The following is a 20,979-nucleotide window of genomic DNA, read 5'->3' on the forward strand; positions in this document are numbered from 1 at the left end:
TCCATGCCTTTAGATCATCCGTCCAAAACGTTTCAGCCTCAGTAATATCCTGAACATTTGCACGATAATTTAATATCTCCTTCTACAGAACATTGCATGGATTATTCAAGTTTGAACTTGTCACACATTACTCTCGGTGTACACAATTTCATGTACAAAGGCGTCATTGTCAACCATGCGCAGACCCCTTTCAATATAATCTTTTTTTTAATATCCTCCTTTCAGTTTTGTCTATTTTGTCATCCCAAATAATTGTAAAAATATTTTCTCAAGTGACGTGATACATGTTCCGATGTGTTTGGCAAAGTATTAAAAACATGAACCAATTTTAGAATTAGGAAGCTATTTCAAAACACAGAAAGTACTTTCCTAAAATTAATTTCCAGCTGGATATATACATTACAATATGTCATTTATTCTTGCCGTTGAGTACACTTTTGTACTGTTACAAATGAGTGACATTTCCCCACTTTGGCACAGCCATAATCGATGACAGTAACCAAACATTCTTATGACTGTTGACTTGTTTAATTAGGAGATAAACATCATGTGTTGGCCATTTTCCGGGTGTTATTGAGTATTTTTGTCGAACAGTTTACAACGATCAAAAGCGTTGTGACGTCACTTAAAAATACGGGGTTGTATCTGTGACGGACAGACCTACAGCAGAGACAACTTGTGTGAGCACAGACATGCCTGTAATGGGCAGGACCAACATGATCAACTGGACACTTCCTCTGTCAGATGACTGGCGATTTCCACTGCTCATTCTTTGTCTTGAGATCGCCAGAACCACGTTACACGTTACAACTATTGTCAAAGGAATTACACATCGAAACACCAACATCACAGGACCAATGTACAAAGTAAAAACATGTTTTCCGAGAGGGGAAGTCTCTGGATTTGCATAGAACAGTTGCATGTTTAATTCGGTATGTCAATATACTTGAATGGTAACGTTATCGCTATGCATCGATGGATCGCTGTGAGTACTGTCAGGTAAATTTCAAATGTGTAGACGGTCATTGTCAGTAGCCAAAATTGCGTGTATCGTGCTGTTCCGGTCAAGTGATATTACTCCCAAGAAGACAAAATAAGCAGGACGATATCGACGAGTGACAGATACATCAGAAGCCGGATATTGCCGTTTGTCTTCTGCATACGATGTAAAACGGCTGCTCCAAGAATATTCCCAAACACACCACAAATGGCTACAACTGTTGACACCCATGGGGTAATTATATATCCGATTTGTTTTATTAGATCAACGCCATGGTTGGTAATGTGCCTGAGTTCCGTCAATGTAATGTTTGCTGTCGTTGTCCCAGGACTGTCAGTACCATCACTGCTTGTGACATTTGGTAACACGTCATAAACATTTGTGACGACAGAGACCTTCACTTCATCTGGTCTGTCAAACACGACTGATACACAGATGATGTAACATAACACTATTAACCAAAGGAATATTCACTATTTCAGGTCATAGTCCTTTGCAACGGCCAAACATCCGATTACATGTCAAACCAGAACGTCACGCAGGACCATCTTGTATCAAGACTTACATTCAACAACACCTTGCTCTCGGTCAGATCTGAAAATACATAACGTTTTGTGTCAAAGCATGCAAGAAACGAACGTAGTTTGTCCAGAACACACACCTGTCTGTACTAGCAGAGTGGTGACCACTAAGGGGGTCAGCTGAAAGTATATAGCCAGTTTTATCAATTAAGATGATGAAGTGTTCCTAAATGATAATATGTCACATTGCTGCCATGGACAGGCCTCATTACATGTCAAGAGAGGCTTCCACCAAGGGTATTCAAAACTCTTAGTCTGCCATTGCCAATTCCCTTTAAAGGTATAAAAAATAATTGCTGCACTGGTCTGACAAAACCGTCCAGATACATAGACAACGCCATTGTCATTGATTGATCGGTGTGATGACAGACACGGCCGAGGGAATAGCCAGTTAAGGCTACACATGCCGTGTTACAAACACAAGTGACAACAGAGGCAAAGTGGAGCGGGTTGGCTGAAGTCAATATCTACTAGCCACATAAAGAAACTGTGCATTGACAAAATATACTGAGTCAAAACAGAAACTTCACATTCTTTCTTCAGGGCACTATAAAAGAATAAGAGAGATGGTTAAATTATTTCATTGCTGAGATCTGTGTGATGTACTCGGTACGCTGACAGCGCCACAATCAGTTCCACTAAGCTACACCTCCGTTCCAAAACAGAATGACAATTCACAAGAATAAAAATTCGAAATTTCTCAGTTCAATATTGTGTGTGGCGCCCCGCGCATTCACCACTGCCAAAAACCGTCTCCTCATCGACTGCCTGATGCTTGTGAACACGTGGTTGGGGATTCTGCGCCATTGCTCTTGCAAGGCAGCATCAAGTTCCTGCAAATTCTGAGGCCGGTTCCTAAGCCTAAACCCAAACGTGCTCTATTGGATTAAGGTCAGGAGACCTCGGTGTCCAGTTCATGACATTGATTCCAGTGTTTTGAAGGACAATTCGTGTCAACATCGCGGTATGTGGCCGAGCATTATCATGCTGGAACTGTAGACCTGAGCCATGAGCCGAAATGAAAGGAACGAGTTCAGGGGTGAGCACCTGGTCGCGGTAAGCAGCAGCTGTGAGGTTTCCACGGATGACCAGAAGTCGGGAACTGTTGTTCCCACAGAAAGCACCCCACACCATGCAACTTCCACCCCCGAATCTGTCGACTTCCGGTACACAACATTGTGCATACCGTTCACGACGTCGTCACCAGACGTTATGCCTGCCGTCCGCGGATCTGAGGGTAAACCATGTCACAAGCTGAATAACGGGTATCTCCACTATCGGCATTGAGAACAGCAGTGCATCGACGACGCACAGAGAATATCAAACGTGCAAGGAAGGCTTTTGGGATGTCACGCCAGATTCCCTCAAGTTCTGTTGCAAGGTCAAGGACAATGTCTGGCGGATGAGGAAGACTGCGTAGGTGTGGATCCCACCATGAACATGCTCTATCGCTGAGACATCTGGGGAATTTGCAGGTCAAGGCAGTAAGTCAACGTTGTGGTTTTGCAAGAGGGCGGGCATTGGAATGTTAATCCAGGGCCATGACGTTGCAGAAAAGGAATTACCACAGTTGGAATAATCTGATCCCTGTAGCCCACACCAGTTAAGTTGCCCTGAACAATCATTAAAGGAGTTCTTTGGCGTGCTGTTAAATGCACCCCAAATCGTCACGGAACCACCACCAAAGCGATTCCTCTCCAAGACTCAGACATGTTCATAACGTTCTCTGACACGTGTGTTGGCACGTTGACGTTCATCACTATGGGAAATACTAAACCTGAGTCTGCGGACATGATTTCGGCACCACATTTGAAGAGCTTGTCGATGACGTTGTTGCAGAATAGGTTACATGGCGGGACGTCGTAGCCTCATGACGTTGTGCTGACGTTAGCCTTGGGATGCTGTGCGTTTCAATAGCCGTTTAATTTTTTTAACAATCGCAAAGGCAGGGGTTGAGCTTTCCAAATTGGCAGTGTTGTGTGGCATTCATTTGCTCTGTTTCCATTTCCCGGAATGCACGTGCAACAACGTATTACACGTCTGAAGGACGAAACCACTGAAACTTCACAAAATGTAATTTTTAAAAATAATCAATACATCTAATGATACATCTATGTATCCGAAAGGGGATCCCTATCTTTCGACTCGAGAAAAACGTTAGCAAAACCCACTCAAACCCATCCATTCGTCGTGCAAATGACGTTAGTGCCAAATCAGGTTTTGCACGTGCAGTCGATCTCGTGATCGCATCTTCTTCATTTGCATGTGTTTGCATTGGCCTCAAGAACTGAAAAAAAACAACTTTTAAACCACGGTTCTAACGGTACTTTAAATGCCACGATTGTCGAATGTGCAACGTGAACGTGGCATGTTTCAAGCGGGAAGATCAGTTATTGACGTCACAAGAGCAATGGGATGCAGCCGTCGTATTGTGTATGACCTGCGAGGTCGTCTAAGACAAACTGGCACCACTTCTGATCGCCCAAGTTAGGGTCCTCCACATGTGACGTCACGAGTAGAAGACCGTCAAATCGTTCTACGTCACCTACAAGACAGATTTCTGCCGGCTACACGAATAAGGGCTGAGATGTTTATGGGTCGACTGTCCTCACAGACCATTTGAAATCGGTTGTGGGCTGCCAGTCTCCATTCTCGACGTTCATATCGTGGGTCAATACTGACGCCGTTTCATCAACGTCAACGTCTGCTGTGGGTCCAACGTCACCTCCGATGGACCCTCGAGACTGGAATCGAGTCGTCTCTAGCGGTGAATCCAGGTTTACCTTCAGATCCGCAGACGGCAGGCATAGAGTCTGGAGACGATGTCGTGAAAGGTATACACAATGTTTGTGTACAGGAAGTCGACAGATTCGGGGGCGTATTTTTTTGAAGTCACAACGCTTTTGATCGTTAATAACTGTTCGAAACATTTCATATTCTATTACTCATTTGGGAAGGGTTTTCGACAGACGCCGTCGGTTCCAAATGTATACCCGTGCTTCAAATACTCAATAACACCCGGAAAATGGCCAACACATGATGTTTATCTCCTAATTAAACAAGTCAACAGTCATAAGAATGTTTGGTTACTGTCATCAATTCTTGCTGTGCCAAAGTGGGGAAATGTCACTCATTTGTAACAGTACAAAAGTGTACTCAATGGCAAGAATAAATGACATATTGTAATGTATATATCCAGCTGGAAATTAATTTTAGGAAAGTACTTTCTGTGTTTTGAAATAGCTTCCTAATTCTAAAATTGGTTCATGTTTTTAATACTTTGCCAAACACATCGGAACATGTATCACGTCACTTGAGAAAATATTTTTACAATTATTTGGGATGACAAAATAGACAAAACTGAAAGGAGGATATTAAAAAAAAGATTATATTGAAAGGGGTCTGCGCATGGTTGACAATGACGCCTTTGTACATGAAATTGTGTACACCGAGAGTAATGTGTGACAAGTTCAAACTTGAATAATCCATGCAATGTTCTGTAGAAGGAGATATTAAATTATCGTGCAAATGTTCAGGATATTACTGAGGCTGAAACGTTTTGGACGGATGATCTAAAGGCATGGAGCCTATACTGTAGCAAGAAAACCATAGAAGCAAATAACTTTAATGAAATCTTAGCTCAAGCCATATGGCGCAATCATAACTTTAAACACGCAAATCACATTTACTGGAAGATAGTTTTGTTATCTTCAGGAGATTTGAAAAATACATATGATGTAAGGGGTACACATTTGGATGTCGCAAACACGTTACCTGAATCTTGGACAAAATACCTGAGAATGATACATACATTTTTACGTGGCAATGGTCTGACAAATAATACTCATCACAGGGATTTTCTCACTCCAACAAAAGGTTGTTGTTGGAGTAAAGAAATCCCATATGTATGTCCAAACCATATACATGTATATGTCATAAATGGAGAACCGATTTGATGATATTGATTTTGAATGGCATAAGACTTTTATTAACTATAGAAAAATATTAAGAAAGGATTAAAGAGACATTGAACTTCTAGACATCCAATAAAGTTCCTACATGGAAGTATTTATGCTAAGAAAATAGTGAAAAGGAAATTAGTTGACAATGTAATGTGTTCATTGTGTAATGATGTGTATCAGAACTTATGCCATGTATACTGGGAGTGTGAATCACCTTCAAGATGGGAATAACCAAACTATACAGCTACTGCACTCTCTGCACAAATTTCCTTGTTCGGTTCTGACTTTGCACTAATAATATACCCAAAAGTGGAAGGTTTCTTAAACGATATATTCTAGTTTTAAAAAAGATACATTGTATTTTTTAAAAGATACATTCTAGGTTAAAAACTTTATTTTCCAAAAGAAATTTTGGTTTTGATAAATTCTATTAAATATGGTGTCCATTATTTCCTGTAGTTAAACCTGATGACCTTTCGTAACTTTTGATATTTTACCGATATCTGTTGGAGAGCCGGTTTGTGCCGGCAATGTATACCTGCTGTACTTTGTTTTTAGTTGATATAATTGTACTATGTGTTCAGGTAACATAACTGTACGGTGTGTTCATGTGATATAACTGTACGGTGTGTTCAGCTGAGATATTTGTACTGTGTGTGAAGCTGATACCTGCACCATGTGTACAGCTGAGATACCTGCACCATGTGTTCAACTGAGATAACTGTGCTATGTATTCAGCTGATATAACCAAACCATGTGTTCAGTTGAGATAACTGTACTATGTGTTCAGTTGATATAACCAAACCATGTGTTCAGTTGAGGTGACTGTACTATGTATTCAGCTAATATAACTGCATTATGTGGTCAGCTGATATAACCAAACCATGAGTTCAACTGATACTACTGTACTATGTGGTCAGATGATATACTTGCTTCGTGTGTTCATCGGATACAACTGATTCACGTAATCAGTTGATACAACGGTACTATGTGTTGCCCTGATATCGCTATACTATGTGCTCAGCTGCTATAACTGTAGTATCAGTTCAGCTGATATAATTGATTCATGGTTTTAGTTGATGTAACTGTACTCTGCGTGTAGCTGATATAACTAGTATGTGTTCGGCTGATGTAATTGTACTATGTGTTCAGTTGATATAACTGCACTGCGTTCAGTTGATATAACTGTACTATGTGTTCAGCTGATATACTCGTGTGTTCATCAGATACCACTGATTCACGTAATCAGTCGATATAACTGCACTATGTGTTCAGCTGATATAACCAAACCATGTGTTCACCTGATATAACTGTACTATGAGTTCAGCTGTAACCAAAGTAAAGTCGCTGTTTATTCAATAATAACATGATGTAACATATTATATAGCCATTAATCTACCTACGTATTATAGGGTATGAATTATGAAATATCCATTTATTACATCTTGTCAATGAATTTACTATAATTAGATGATATTTCTGGTTTACATATTCTTCAAAAGTGGTATTTTCTCCTATAAGTATCATCATCACATCCTGTGTATCAGTAGAATTATTGATACTTTTCATGACTTCTCGCCCTGTACATTGTGTTTTAAGTATGGATTGTATCTTACAATAGCTCTTTCTGTCTGCATGATCAAGTTTGCAAAACCACCTTCTCAACCTGTCCTGTATTTTACGTATCCACTGAACAATTAATGTAAACTAGGTCAAAGTTCCTCAGGGTCAAACGTTAATCGTATCACTCCAAAAACCTTCTCCCAAGGAGAGCAAGTTCTCTGGTAATATGCTTGAAAGCTTAGGACACGTTTCTGACAACCTTGCTCTCAATATAATGAAGAATGCACCGTCTGCCATTCCTGCGTGGTGGTTCAAGCCTGTGCTATACTATTTACCACTTGCAGTCAGGGACATCATGAACTCATCACTTTCCTCTGGTACTCCTCCAAGTGTTTTTAAACTTGCAGCTGTCACGCTACACACACAGAGGTGGTAAAACGATTTGAAAAAATACCGCTCAATTTCCAAACTTTCATTTGTATCTAAATGTTTAGAGAAGGTGGTAGCTGGCAAACTGGAGGTGCAGCTTGAGACACACAACCACGCAGAATCGTCCAGTCAGCTACAAGACACTCATAGTACGGAGATAGCTTTAGTGAGAATCCACGATGACATTCTTGTCAATATGAACCACAAGAAGGTGACACCGCTTGTGCTCTTTGATCTGTCCAGCACATGCAATACCATAGATCATACCTTACTCCTGCCTCGACTAAACCATCGCATTCGGATAACAGGGACTGCCCTCGCGTGGATTTCCTCATATTGGCGAGGTCGTAGACAGTCGGTGAAAACTGGAGATGTACAATCATCCACCACTGGTCACCACTGATATATGGTGTTCAGGGATCGGGTCTCAGCCCTCTTCTGTTAACAGTCTACATTCTCCCATTGGTGACATTATCGGGAGGCATTTCATTGCTTTCCGCATATACGGAGCTCTTCATTGCCTTTGAATCAGATGATGTCTTACTCAGTATCAACACACTTGAGCTCTACATTCAGGAAATCCAATCGTGGATGATATCCTACTATTTGATGTCGAATGAGGTGAAGATAGAGTTCCTAATCAATGGTTCCAAACATCAGCTTATAAAATTGAAGACTACTTCACATCACCTCCACCAGTAGAGCCTGCTACTACAGCATCTACAATCTGCCACTATCTCAGTACTGACACCTATACACTTCTGATGCACTATCTGTCACTTCTAAGCTCGACTACTGTATTGCACTATATATCAATCCAGAAACTACAAAAAATCCGAAATTCCTCTACCAGATGTATCGCCAACATTCCTTAACATGACCATTCACCCCTGTATTACAGTCCCTATCTCCAAACCAACTGTCTGGTCGAGCCTTCTTCTTTGCCAGTTTAGAGATAGGCATAAAAAACAAAAGAAAGGAAGGAGTCCCCCTGAAATATTCCCCTTCTGAATAGATTCCGAAGTCTGCAACTTCCCTTGCGAGTACATCTCAAGTCTCCTTTTTTCAAGGAGGGAGTATTGTTCGACCTTTGCAGAAAAATGGAAGAACACCATCACCCTTTGTTTTCAGTTGCCTATGGAAATGTTTTTCATTATTTCTAAAGAGTTTCTTTTGTTTGATAAGTTCTTTTCCCATGTTTTCTTTCCCATGTCCAAACCTTTAATTTTGCATTAAAAATCGACAATTTGGGGAAGTAACTGTTCTTTTGTTGTTTTGCACTGCAATTTTAGCTTCCTGTATATTTTAGACATGGGACTCCGTGGAGATCGTAATTTAGTTCAAGGAAATATTTCTTCTTGTTTCATTAAGTATTACAAGAAACCGGTTTTTCTTTTGTCTTTTGTTGTTATGATTAGATGGTTTGTCTTTGGAAACTGTGTGAAGTTCCTCCAAGGTTCGAGCCGCAGTTGCTTCATGTAATGAACAGTCGGCAAAACGTTTTAGAGAGATAGTTTCATTAAGTAAATCAGTTTCATATTTGGGAAAAGACACGTTTAGTTGTTTGATTGGCCTCGGACTCTCTTAAAGGACCACTAAACTCAATTTTTGGAACTCTTTTAACACTGCATATGAAAGATTTCTGGTTAGTCATAAACGGAACACCATTCTTTTTTACTTTTTTAATACCAAGCGCTTAAAAGTTGCTAAAAAGCCGTTTGCTTCTATCTCGCCCGCTAACAAAACCACAGACAGGTTACGTAACTCTGTTGCCAGAGTCCTGCAGTGACGATTTTCAGTTAGTTGCATAGAAAATGTGTAGCAAGCTCGTCTCGACGTCACCAAAGACATGCCGAATTGTTGTGTTGCCGTCAATTGCTCCTTGGAGTCGAGTGATGGTGTCACTATGCACAGATTTCCACCGGACCCCGTAGTTTGTGCTTAAATTGGTTGTTTGTGTGTACGAAGCGAGCGTTGCGGATGCCTTTGGTATATACTAAATCGGATGGTTCGCCCCCTACCACGCTTCCAGGATAGAAAATGGAGGTCAAGTTTCATCGAGTTTATAAAGTAAAGACTGCTTACTACACATTGCTGACCAAAAGGATTTTGCATGAATATAACGCTTTCTTCCTCGGAAGCGAGGTTGTGGTCGAAGTGACAATATTATCGTAAGTAATATTATATCGACCCCCGCCTCGAGTCTAAGAGTGAAATTGTTATGTTATAAGCAATGGCATGTAAAATCCTAATGTCCATCAATAAAATACATCTTTTACTACCAGTGAAAAGTAATTTTAATTTTGTAAGTCGGTGAAAACTTAAATAGCATTCATTCTCAGACAGGGCGCCGCCATTTTTGAAAATCGTGAAGTCACGTACTAAAGTCCATTTGAATTAACGAGATTATGGTTTGTTTTCATCAAGTTAGAAAATCAAAACTACTTTCTGCTAGTAGTTAAGTATGTATTTGAATCATGACCAAAAGGAGTTTGCATGACGCAACTTGTAACGTATCATAAGCGAGGTCGGGGGTAGAAGTGAAATTACTGCGCGTTAAATTTCTACACTTGCTGAATTTACGTGGTTTGTAACGTTCACTCACCAGTATGTAGACACTTGTCAATAAACGTCTTTATGCTTGGTCTCATAATCCTAATTACTTTATAATCACACTTGTATGGATTGTTGAACATAACAAAAAGAAGCGATCTGCGAGTGTATAACAGGAATGTAATATGCAGACATTTTATTGTTTGCCTATATGAATCATAATTCGCACGCACTTCATAGTGTATGTCGTCTGCATCATTACAACTTCATGACGAAAACAATTATTCTGTTGAAAGCTACGACAGCACAGTAAAAACAAAATGCAAATATTAAAATTAAAACAAATTAAAGTTAGAGGAGCAATGTCAGGCTATTATCTTGTTCGAGGAATATATCCATCAATGTCCACAAAAAAAAGGAGACATATACAATTCATCTGCAGATTTCCCAAGTGATGTGTCCTTCAACAATCAAATATGCGAAATGTATCGTTTCAGGTTTTCCACATTGCTGTATAGTTTCATTGGTTACCCAAGATAGCACACCTGGCAACTAATTGCATAATATGCGTCATTCTTTTAAAAAAGTAGTTTAGTTAGCTAATAATGAGCAATCAATCAATGTATTGGCGGTTAATCCCTGGACAGAGGAGTGTTGTTTTTACATAGGCACATACACGACAGAGTGTATTCAGTACAGATTAGTAAATGTACATACATAAACACTACCTTTTGACAAATCCCCATTGAAGTTCGTATAAAAGTAATTAATCAATCAGAGTGTTATCGGTTAATCCTTTGATCGATCCATACACAAGAAATGCCAAATGGGGACCTTTGTCGGGTAAACTAAGTGGCGTTACCACTAATTATACCTGTTATAAATTCATTAACTGAGCATCAAGTGAATGATGACAAATAATGTGTAGGTTTATACCACCTAACACGGATTACAACATAGCGACACCAAGTGAAGTGATTTTGACAAAATCGTCTATGAAAACAAGGGATTCTAACTCGGAAACTAGGCAAACCAGGAGACATAAGTGAATGATAGGAGATTGCGAGAACATAGAGCTTTCTGTTTTAACAACAGTTGTCGCGATTTCAGGTTTGTATAAACCTGTAAACGAAATAGTTTACCCCCTGAAATGTAGATGAATTCTGCATAGACCCTCATATCTATACCTACTATTACGTCACGGAGACGCGCCGCTCTGTTTGGTTGAAATTTCGTTTGCGGCTGGGAATTGTGCACTGTTGACAAAAAGGTTGATTTAAGTAAATCAAAGGTCGAAATGAGTAGTTTTAATGGCGGGGTTTCTTTTAAAACGATGTCAGCAAGTGATTTTGCATTTGTACCCTATTAGAGTATATACGATCTTTAAGGTAAATCACAAATTTCCTCATAAACAGAACTTAACAAAATTTAGACAGGATTTTCGGAAAGGCCTGCAAGAGGAAGCATGAGGGTCCAAAATTGTGGGGCCAAGAAGAAAGAGGTTGACGTGGGCAAAGGTTCCTTGTGCGCTGGTTCACGGGGCATGAGGCTTTTATCTCCCTGAATTGATCTTGGAGATTTTGCTCCGTCAGGTACGCCTACATAGGCATGTCCCAATGTGGCTTAAGCGACTTGCAATTGTTACTTGTATTATCAGGTCATCCAGTCGCTCTCACACACTTCTGTTGTGTGGATTCCAGATGGTTTGACCAAGATAGTTTCAGACCCTGGTGGTGGACAGAATCAAGCATAATGTGAAAGTAACATGTAAAATGAGTCGGACAGCAACTGCTTGAAGATTAGAAGTAAGTGTAATAGGGCAATGGATAACATTCTATCTGATTGGAATTGAAGATCCTCCAGTGACCCTGTCCACCCAGAGATGAGAAATAATGATAAGCATTGAAATGGCGTAGCTCAAAAGGGTCTGTCTGCTTTAAATAGCCCCCTGCAAACATAATGCAGACAGCGTACACTCCTGCACTAATAACTGTAACTCACTGAAATTATGCCTTAGTCCTCTGCCGTTCCACTATACGATAGTATTGGAATAAACTCGTTTTTTCGGGGTATTTAGTGGGGATCTACCACGCACTTTTTGGGAGGGCGACAGGCTATGTGCAATGTCCTGAAGTGATCCATATATCTTGAAAAGTTTGATTGTATTTCGCACCCTTTTGGGTTTCTGCCACATTGTTTTTAGGAAGAATCAGGCTTAGGTTTACTTTTGCCTTTAGTAATTTGTTGTACGTTAGACAGCAATTGAGACCTTGTGGTATACTGAGATGATGTATCAAGATTACGATCATGTGCAAAAATCTGTGGGGAATTGGTTTTCACCCAAGCCAAATTTGTTTGACAGCCTGAAGGTGATTTAAGTGCATTTTTGGTCGCCTCAGATGATGTCTTGGTTTTTGAAGCATACTTTTCTGTTTATTCCGATCCAATATTTTGGGTGAATTTGAGTTTGTTTATCTGCATACGCTGCTTCCAAATTGGACACTGTTTTGAGAAAGAGGAATGGTCTCCTGAACAATTAGTATAACTACTGTCACACTCTTCTGACAATGTGCAAGTATTAACACCATGTCCATACTTTTGGCACTTGAAACACCTCAGTGGATTCAGAATGTACGTTTCCACGTTGAACTGGCAGTAACCAACTTCTACTGATTTAGGAGCAGTTGGAGTGGAAAATTAAAACAAATATGTGTACGTTTGTTGGATCTGGTTGTTTTTTCCGGATAGTGAAACGTTTTACAAATATCACACCTTGGTCCTTCGTGTCTAAGGAAACGTCAGTTTACAGCATATCAGCAAAAAGTCTGTCTCGGTGTCTCACAATGCCTTTAAGAGTGGTGTTAAGAGTACGGTGAGCAGAGACTGACACTGGAATGCCGACAAATGATTTTGTTGAAAGGAGATTTGTCGCCGGTTGCCTCCTACTGCAATCAACAAGCAAAGAACCTGTTCGTGAACGTTTAACGTTTCTAACATCACCTGCCATGCCCTGCATGCCTTTTGATATGGCAGAAGGGTTCATCTTAAATGAAGTATTGTCAGTGATCTCAATTACAATCAAACGTGGCCAGTGGTCAACGGATGCGGGCCGTCCTTAGTCGTCGACTTCAGGATCAGTAGTTTCAAGAGGACGTTTTGTTTTCTTGAGGGAACTTTCGTAAGCTATGGTAAGTATACCAGAGGATAGCAGCACCAAGGATACCCGGATGATATACTCAAGTAGAATAATAGAAAAGTAATTATTCCACCTGAATAATGCTGGTGGTCATGGGGCATGGGAATCGAAATACAAATATATCATCAACAAACCAAGACAACGGACAAATACATAAATAATTTCTCAAATGTGTGCAGCAAAATTAAGATGTACAGGACTTAGCATTACCAGCCAATTGGTTTAATCGATATCTGTATTCGCCTATCCCGACCCCAACCGCCAAATGCGACCACAGCCGCCGAACTTAGTTTTACAGAGAGTTTCACATATCAAATATATAAATTTTGTAGCTATAAATGCAGAAAAAGAACCTAAAGACAAACTACAGGTATCCTGTATTTAGATGTAGTATTTACAGCACATTGTCAAGTTAAACGTCGTTGTACACCATGCCAGTTGACAATATCCGTAAAAACTGGCCAGGTTACTGGTAAACACATATAAGATGATCCACGACCTGACAAATGACCCCAATTTGCATACTTGGGAACGCCCCACAGAACGATCCACTTGAAACAAGAGGGAGACAGGTTGTCTGATTAATATTGAGAAGTTCATTTTCCTTGTGCGTTTCACGTATGAATTGTTACAGCACACTCGATTTGGGAACAGGTACAACACCAACGAATTGAATCAACACAATATACTGAGCAAATATGTTTAGGACCACCGATCCATTTCATGAAGCAAATAACATTTTCCTGTTTTTTTTTAAAACAAAATTGTTGAATATCTAAAATGCTTGTCAATGCCTCAATCATCTATTTTTCTTCGTCTTAACTAAAGGTTAGCGTGGAATATCAGTATCTCATGCCTGAAATTGCAGTCTTATCATTCGAAGGAATATGCGGTGTTGTTTTAATGGGTAAAGTTGACTTTTCGTCTGCTAAATATTAAATAGATAATAACTACATATAGTTAATTTTGTTTCATTTAACTTTTTAATATGTTAAAAGTTATCTGTTACTGAATGGTGGTGGCTAAATCAGAGTAGCAAGGGGGAAATATTTTTATCCCATAATTTTGTTCCTATTTCTCTGTACGGGCTGATTTTCATCCATAATTCCGCTGATGGTCGACCGGGAATACATGTCTTGGAAATTTATATAACCGGTTCCACAGAAATGGTTAGTATTCAAACAATATTTCCAAATTTCTGTCATATTTTTTATTATGGTCACCAAAATTGTGTACAGAAAAGTGAAAATACCTTTTGACATTGATAAGTCAGTGAGAAATATCTTTGTACACAAATTTGTCGGTTTGGGTATTACTCAGTACCAGACTCAGTAGATTTATCAGTGACTAAAAAAAATAAAATACAGACAACTCACCAAAGATTAGTCTTTTTTTTAGACAAAGTATGGGAACAGTAAAAACCTGATATAGTATGTGTCAATTATTATACAAGACACAACAATGTTGGAAAATTAGGCGGACTTACTGATTTATGCTTTAATTATCACTCTCTGAATCAGTCTCGGCGTCTGAATCACTTGCAAGTCCTAAATCAATCACTAGTCTGTCAATTTCCCTTTCTACTGCGATTTCGCGTTGCCACTAACCGTCTTCAATTGTTTTAACATGTTTACAACATTCCGACCATTCTTTTGCACCGATTGCAGACATCCTTTCATTTATGACTCTTAAGGAACTTTTTGTGAACTGCAAGTTTTGTGAAGCAGCATAAATTTTCACATTTGCCCAAATGAACTCAATCGGGTTTAGTTCGGCGTGGTATGGAGGGAGAGAGGTAGTACATCATGACCATGTTGCTTCAACATCGTGTCTACTCTGTAGACAGGGCCCGATTTGTTGGATTTTGCAAGAAACAATAGTTCGGCTTTAAGCATTTTCTCATCAAATGAGATATTGTGCCTTTGTAGCCACGCTTTTATGTCATCTTTTCTGTTGGCGGTTGTCGGACATTTGTCCACTTGCTTGCTATGATATGGTGCATTATCCATAACGATGACAGAGTGCAGTGGAAGGTTTGGGATCAACTTTTCCTGGCGCCATTTGGAAAAATTACAAAGTTCTTCTCGTCATGATAGTCTGCTGATTTGAGTTTGGAATCAAAAACAAGCAAAGCATTGGAACAAAACCGTTTTCACCCCCTGCATGAACCACAATAAGCCGAGGTCCGGTGCCAGACGGAGGTTGAACCTCATTTATTACGACTTCACCCTCAAGTTGCCAACACTTTGGGACAATGTGGTGTACATGCAACCATGTTTCATCGATAACTGTTCGATTTTCTTCTCTGTATTTCTTTATTGCACGCAAGTATTGCAAACGCTTGGAAACAATGTCTTTACATTCCATTAAAAGTTTACCGTTTGACTGCATTTTTCGCCACCTAAACCCCATGTCTTTGAGATTTTTTCGAAAACTTTCCTTAGAACCCTTGTAGTTCAACTGGCACTTTGCCGTATCATACATCGTATCCAGAGGGGGTAGTTGTTTTTCTTTACGCCTTATAAACTTTGTACAAATTGACGGACTGCACACCGGTCGAAATCATCAAGTTTGTAACTGCAAGTTTTGGGTTTGCGCAACTTGGTGGTACTGATAATTGTAGGTCCACTCGCACTCCTACCTCCTTCTGCCTTAATGCGCTTTAAAGTTGCCGTTGAGAGTCCAGTAGCAAGGCTACTTTGTAAAAGAAAATCTGCTTTGGTTGCACAATTTTTGTCCATATACATGATTGTATGTTATCTCCCTTGCCTGAGAATGAACTATTTGCCCATGTTTTCCTAACTTGGACATTTTTTACTACAACTGAAATCTGTTTAACAGTATTGAGACAGGTGTAAAACAGTAGCGAGACAGGTGTTAATCAGTAGCGGTGTTGATTTCATGTCACGGTTAACATTATTGCACGTGCATAATCGTCAAGCTACCTGTAGCAGCCAAGTGTACTCGCCCAATTCGTTGTACCGCCTCTCTTGTCACAAATGCGTTTACTGCGCAGGATCATCTAATATGTGTCTAGCAGTAGTACTTGCTTACCGCTAGGAGAAATCAGTTTTCCTCTAATTCATCCTTCAAACAAGGAAAAATATATGTCTCCTACACCCCTTTCACATGTATACAGACATGTACTGGCTGTATTTGAATAACATAGCATGAGGTTCAATGAAACTCAGTTTTCAGAGCCCTAGTGATAGTGACACTTTTTAACGGCTGTTCAAACTATCCATCTTTCGCGTTCTCACTTCTTTTCCACCTTCCATGTCGTTTGAACATTCCGTCCTGAACACCGTTGTTTGCTGCAGCAGACGTACGTTGTGCCCTTAAATGCACAACCCCCACTACGGAGACTGTGTAATCCGTACATTTTTATGTTCTTGACAAATGGCTTGAATGTCTCTATAAATAGTTCTCGTAACCTCGTGTACGGCATGGAGTACTGCCTCTTCGTAACATGTACCCGGATGTGGATATATTTCTGAAAACATACTCATCGGACTCCGGTGGAATCTTAGAATAATGCAGATATTTCAGTAAACAATATACTGGACACAGTTTGGAATTTGTCCTGCCTGTGACCAGCCAAGAACCGTCTCTATACACATCAGTCTTCGATCTTTCTATAAAGATCATCATATGAGTATCATAAAAAAGAATATTACATCTGGAAATATTCAAGCGTTCTGCGGACCTCAAAACCCCTGAATATGCCAATAAACACATCGTAACAATTCTCAAATCAGCCAAAGAGGGCTTAGACATTCTAGCATCATAAACTTTCTCCAATAACTCAGTAGTAATTGGTTCTTTTTTCGAAACTGACTTTACTAACTTAACGTTTAACAGCTTCCAATACATTTCTAACCAGAGAACTGTCTGTTGGGTTTTCAATACCTCCACTGACATGTGCATGCCTGATGCTATAATATGCTGTCTGCACAGCAGCAAAAGATTCACTTTGCTGAATTACTGACAATAAATACAAAGAACAATGTAAAGTTGATATCGGTTACTTGTGGCTCATAGACAAGGAATGTGCCCACCGTTTCCATGCCTCAAACCCATACCGATACTTCCTGGTAGTAGAATCGGCTCTACAATGGGACAAGAATCTCGGCAAACCAGGCGATAACTCACGCACACCCTCCTGCATCTCTCCAAGTTCACCTCCATATGTACATGTACACACATCTCTGAACAGAATGAAACAATTAGCATGTACTGAAATCAATAAGCAAAGCTAACATATTAAAATGCAAATCTTTCTCTCCAAACAGTCCACTCCTCAATCTGGAAGCTACATAGCATTCTTTAGCTGTGGGCAGGTACATCCACTCCTTCACTTGTGTGATATACACATTGCCTACTGCTAACAGAGGCCAAAAGCATGAAGAATACCACTCTGGTACAACAAGCGTACCTTTAGCACCGCACTCCGACATATGTCTAATTGTTCTTGGTATGACAGACAGGAGGAACAACCCAGCTCAAACCACTTCATTCCACCGTGAAACAGTCACCAGCCTCACAATCAGGATGGTAAAATCTAGAATTAAACCGTACAAGCTTGGTATTGTAGTAACTAGCAAACCTGTCCATTTCATGTGGACCCCACTTGGCATCAATTTGTTGAAATACGTTCCTGGCAATTGCCCAATCATCGTAATCAGTCACTCTGCTCAGCATATCTGCTAACTGATTCTCACAAAGACAAATGTATCTGGTTGACAAAACATACTTCAAATATCTGCATGGCTATATCTTGTAAATGCTGTTTCATGCTACCCGTTTCAACATTAGATGCAACATTTAGACTATCAGTGAGCCAAGTAATTCTGTGCGATTTCAAGGACGGTATGAAACTTTTCAAAACCAAATAAACCGCCTTAAGCTCTCTCCAGGTGGAACTACGGTTAGCCTCCTCAGCTGACCACTGTCTGTGCGCCTTTGCACCAGCCAACTCAACATAGCACCCACCAAATCCTGTATCACTGGCATCACTGAACATCATGACCGAACCAAGTGACTGTGTGATCAAAGCCCTGCTGTTCAACCTTTTATTTTGATTTCATAGACACAACCTGAACTACTACAGATGCCACACTTCTAACTTTGTGATAATCAGTCCTATTGCTCAATAGCTCCTGAACACAGTTCAACAACTTCACAACTTTTCTCTCAGACACCGACATTGTCATAGTAGTTGTATCTATGTAGAAACCAAGCCATGCTACACTTTGCGATGGATACCATAATGACTTCTCCACCTTTGGCACAAAACCTGATTTAATCAAATCATTCTTGACACTCTCCCCTATTGTCAACGCACTTGTAACAGAAGAAGGAATGTAGCGATTTTCTTGCCTTCAAAACGCCACTTCTTTACCAACTGACGCGTGACATTTGTAAAGACATAAGGTGCCGAAGTGAGACCAAATGGTAGGACAAGGAATTTATCATAACACCGCTTCCCAAACGAATCCGACCACGAAAACCCGAGGAAATCAGTATGTAGTGGGGATATATCTATATGATGATATGCAGAATGAATATCGTGTTTGATTAAACAGTCACTGGAATTGATGTATTCAAGCACACACTTCCACTCTTCATATTTCACGGATTGCCTAAACACGTACTTGTTAACCATGGAAAGATCTAGAATCAAACGTTTCTTGTCAGATGATTGTATAGAAAGTGACAGTGGATTCACAACATAAGGTGCAGATGTACATTCAGCTACCTTTTTTCACTAACTCAGTAATAGCATTCATCACAAAGTCTTGTTGGTGGGCAACTCCAATCTTGGAGGCACTGAAACAACGGGAATTGTGTAACCGTTTGAAATGAGATCAATTACATACTGGGATGCTCCAATATCACGCCAAAATGCTGCGGAAGATTTTAATCTGCCCTTGACCCTTATTTCGGCCATGTCCTGCTCATATTCGAAGAAATCGTCATTTGATTTGGATAACAGTTATCAAAACACTTAAAAATCCTCCTCATTGCGACATTGCTGTGGTGGTGGATTGTCAGGTGGTCGACTGACTGTAGAGGTTGGGGCAGTCTCTTCTAAAATTGGTAGAATTCGCCACAGTTGAAGCAGGCCCCACTCCTGGGACCTCTCACACGAAAGGGCTGGCTAACTGCTTGATTCAAACCTGCTGAATTCGGACGCATACTTTCTCCCTGCGATCGTCGACTCGACCGATCTGTTGTATACGGTGCACTACGAAACTTGCTTCTCTGACGGATCTTTTTGCAAGCCTTATTATATCCCTTTTCACTCCTCTTGTCATCATCAGAATTATCTGTCAAATCATTAGCAACATAAATCCGTTGGAGGAATCAGCAATTTTTATCAGTTTGTTCCTGCGTTTTAACTTTTTAATAGCCTCCGTGACAAGTGAATCTGCATCCGCCCCAGTGTCTGCGTTCGCAGATCTAAAGTAAACAATCAAAGACGTCTGAATTGAAACTAAATTGTATTCTGTTACCCTCCTTCCTCCAGGTGTACTCCGTTTCAGCCTTGAGCTTCTTGATGTCTTCTGATGTCTGAGTAAACTCATTTCTTAGTTTAGAAATTTTTTGGTCTACCGAACTTTGTAATTCTTGAAGATTTTGTTCTAGTTTACTCAAGATGGCGTCAAATTTTGCCGCCATTTCTGGATCCATTTTTCAGAGGATGGAAAGAAGGTACTGCACGACAAAAAGAAAACTATAGGACACAGGACTCAAACAGCTGATTAGTATTCATGCGCGTATTAAACTTCTTCACCGGTAATAACATAACTGCGCTATGGAAAGTAGTTACTCATAAAATCGTCTTAAAATACAACAAAAATATTTGTATGAAAAATGTAATTAACATTTGTTCATATGATGAAAAATATTCTTTTAAATGCAATGTCAATAAACTTAATTACAGCTAAAACGTTATTAGATCAAGTCAGTGCGCTGGAACATCGTTCGTCATTCTGTCAACTGTTTCAAAAACATTTTGAACAAACAATGTTTAACAAATCTAACACAAATGCACAGACTAGGACCCGTGAAGGTCCCGGGGTAGAATAGGCCTTCAGCAACCCATGCTTGCCATAAAAGGCGACTCAGCTTGTCGTAAGAGGCGACTAACGGGATCGGGTGGTCAGGCTCGCTGACTTGGTTGACGCATGTCATCGGTTCCCAATTGCGCAGATCGATGCTCATGTTGTTGATCACTGGATTGTCTGGTCCAGACTCGATTATTTACAGACATATAGCTGTAATATTGCTGAGTGCGGCGTAAAACTCAACTCACTCACTCACTCACTCACAGACTACAACAAGCCTAACACAACACAAACGACTTTGTAGTAAAAAATATTCACATGGAGAATTGTCCATTTGATATTTTCAGCATACTTGTTTCCCTGTTCTCCGAAATTACAAATACTTAGATCTCTAAAGAATACAAAACATGCCACTGTATAGTTTCTGTGAATATACTAATAAAATTCCGATAGATAGTATTTGAGCGTATTACGTATGACATTGTTTATAACTCTCTTGAGCCCATATATCCCTGGCTAAACATCGCTCCATGAGAAAGATTTTCGGTATGGTTGGAAAACTCTTGGCGAGCTCTACACGATAAAATGAACATCAACAAGATTTTCTCAATAGTAACGCTGTCAG

The 20,979-nt window shown here is 40.0% G+C and overlaps 1 pseudogene; it reads right to left on the minus strand.

The window, feature by feature from the left end:
* Positions 1 to 625: 625 nt before the first annotated feature.
* Positions 626 to 19,977, minus strand: LOC137294310 (uncharacterized; annotated as a pseudogene).
* Between the last annotated feature and the right edge of the window lie 1,002 nt (positions 19,978 to 20,979).

This window comes from Haliotis asinina, chromosome 8, assembly GCF_037392515.1.
Source record: "Haliotis asinina isolate JCU_RB_2024 chromosome 8, JCU_Hal_asi_v2, whole genome shotgun sequence".
NCBI classification, from domain to species: domain Eukaryota; kingdom Metazoa; phylum Mollusca; class Gastropoda; order Lepetellida; family Haliotidae; genus Haliotis; species Haliotis asinina.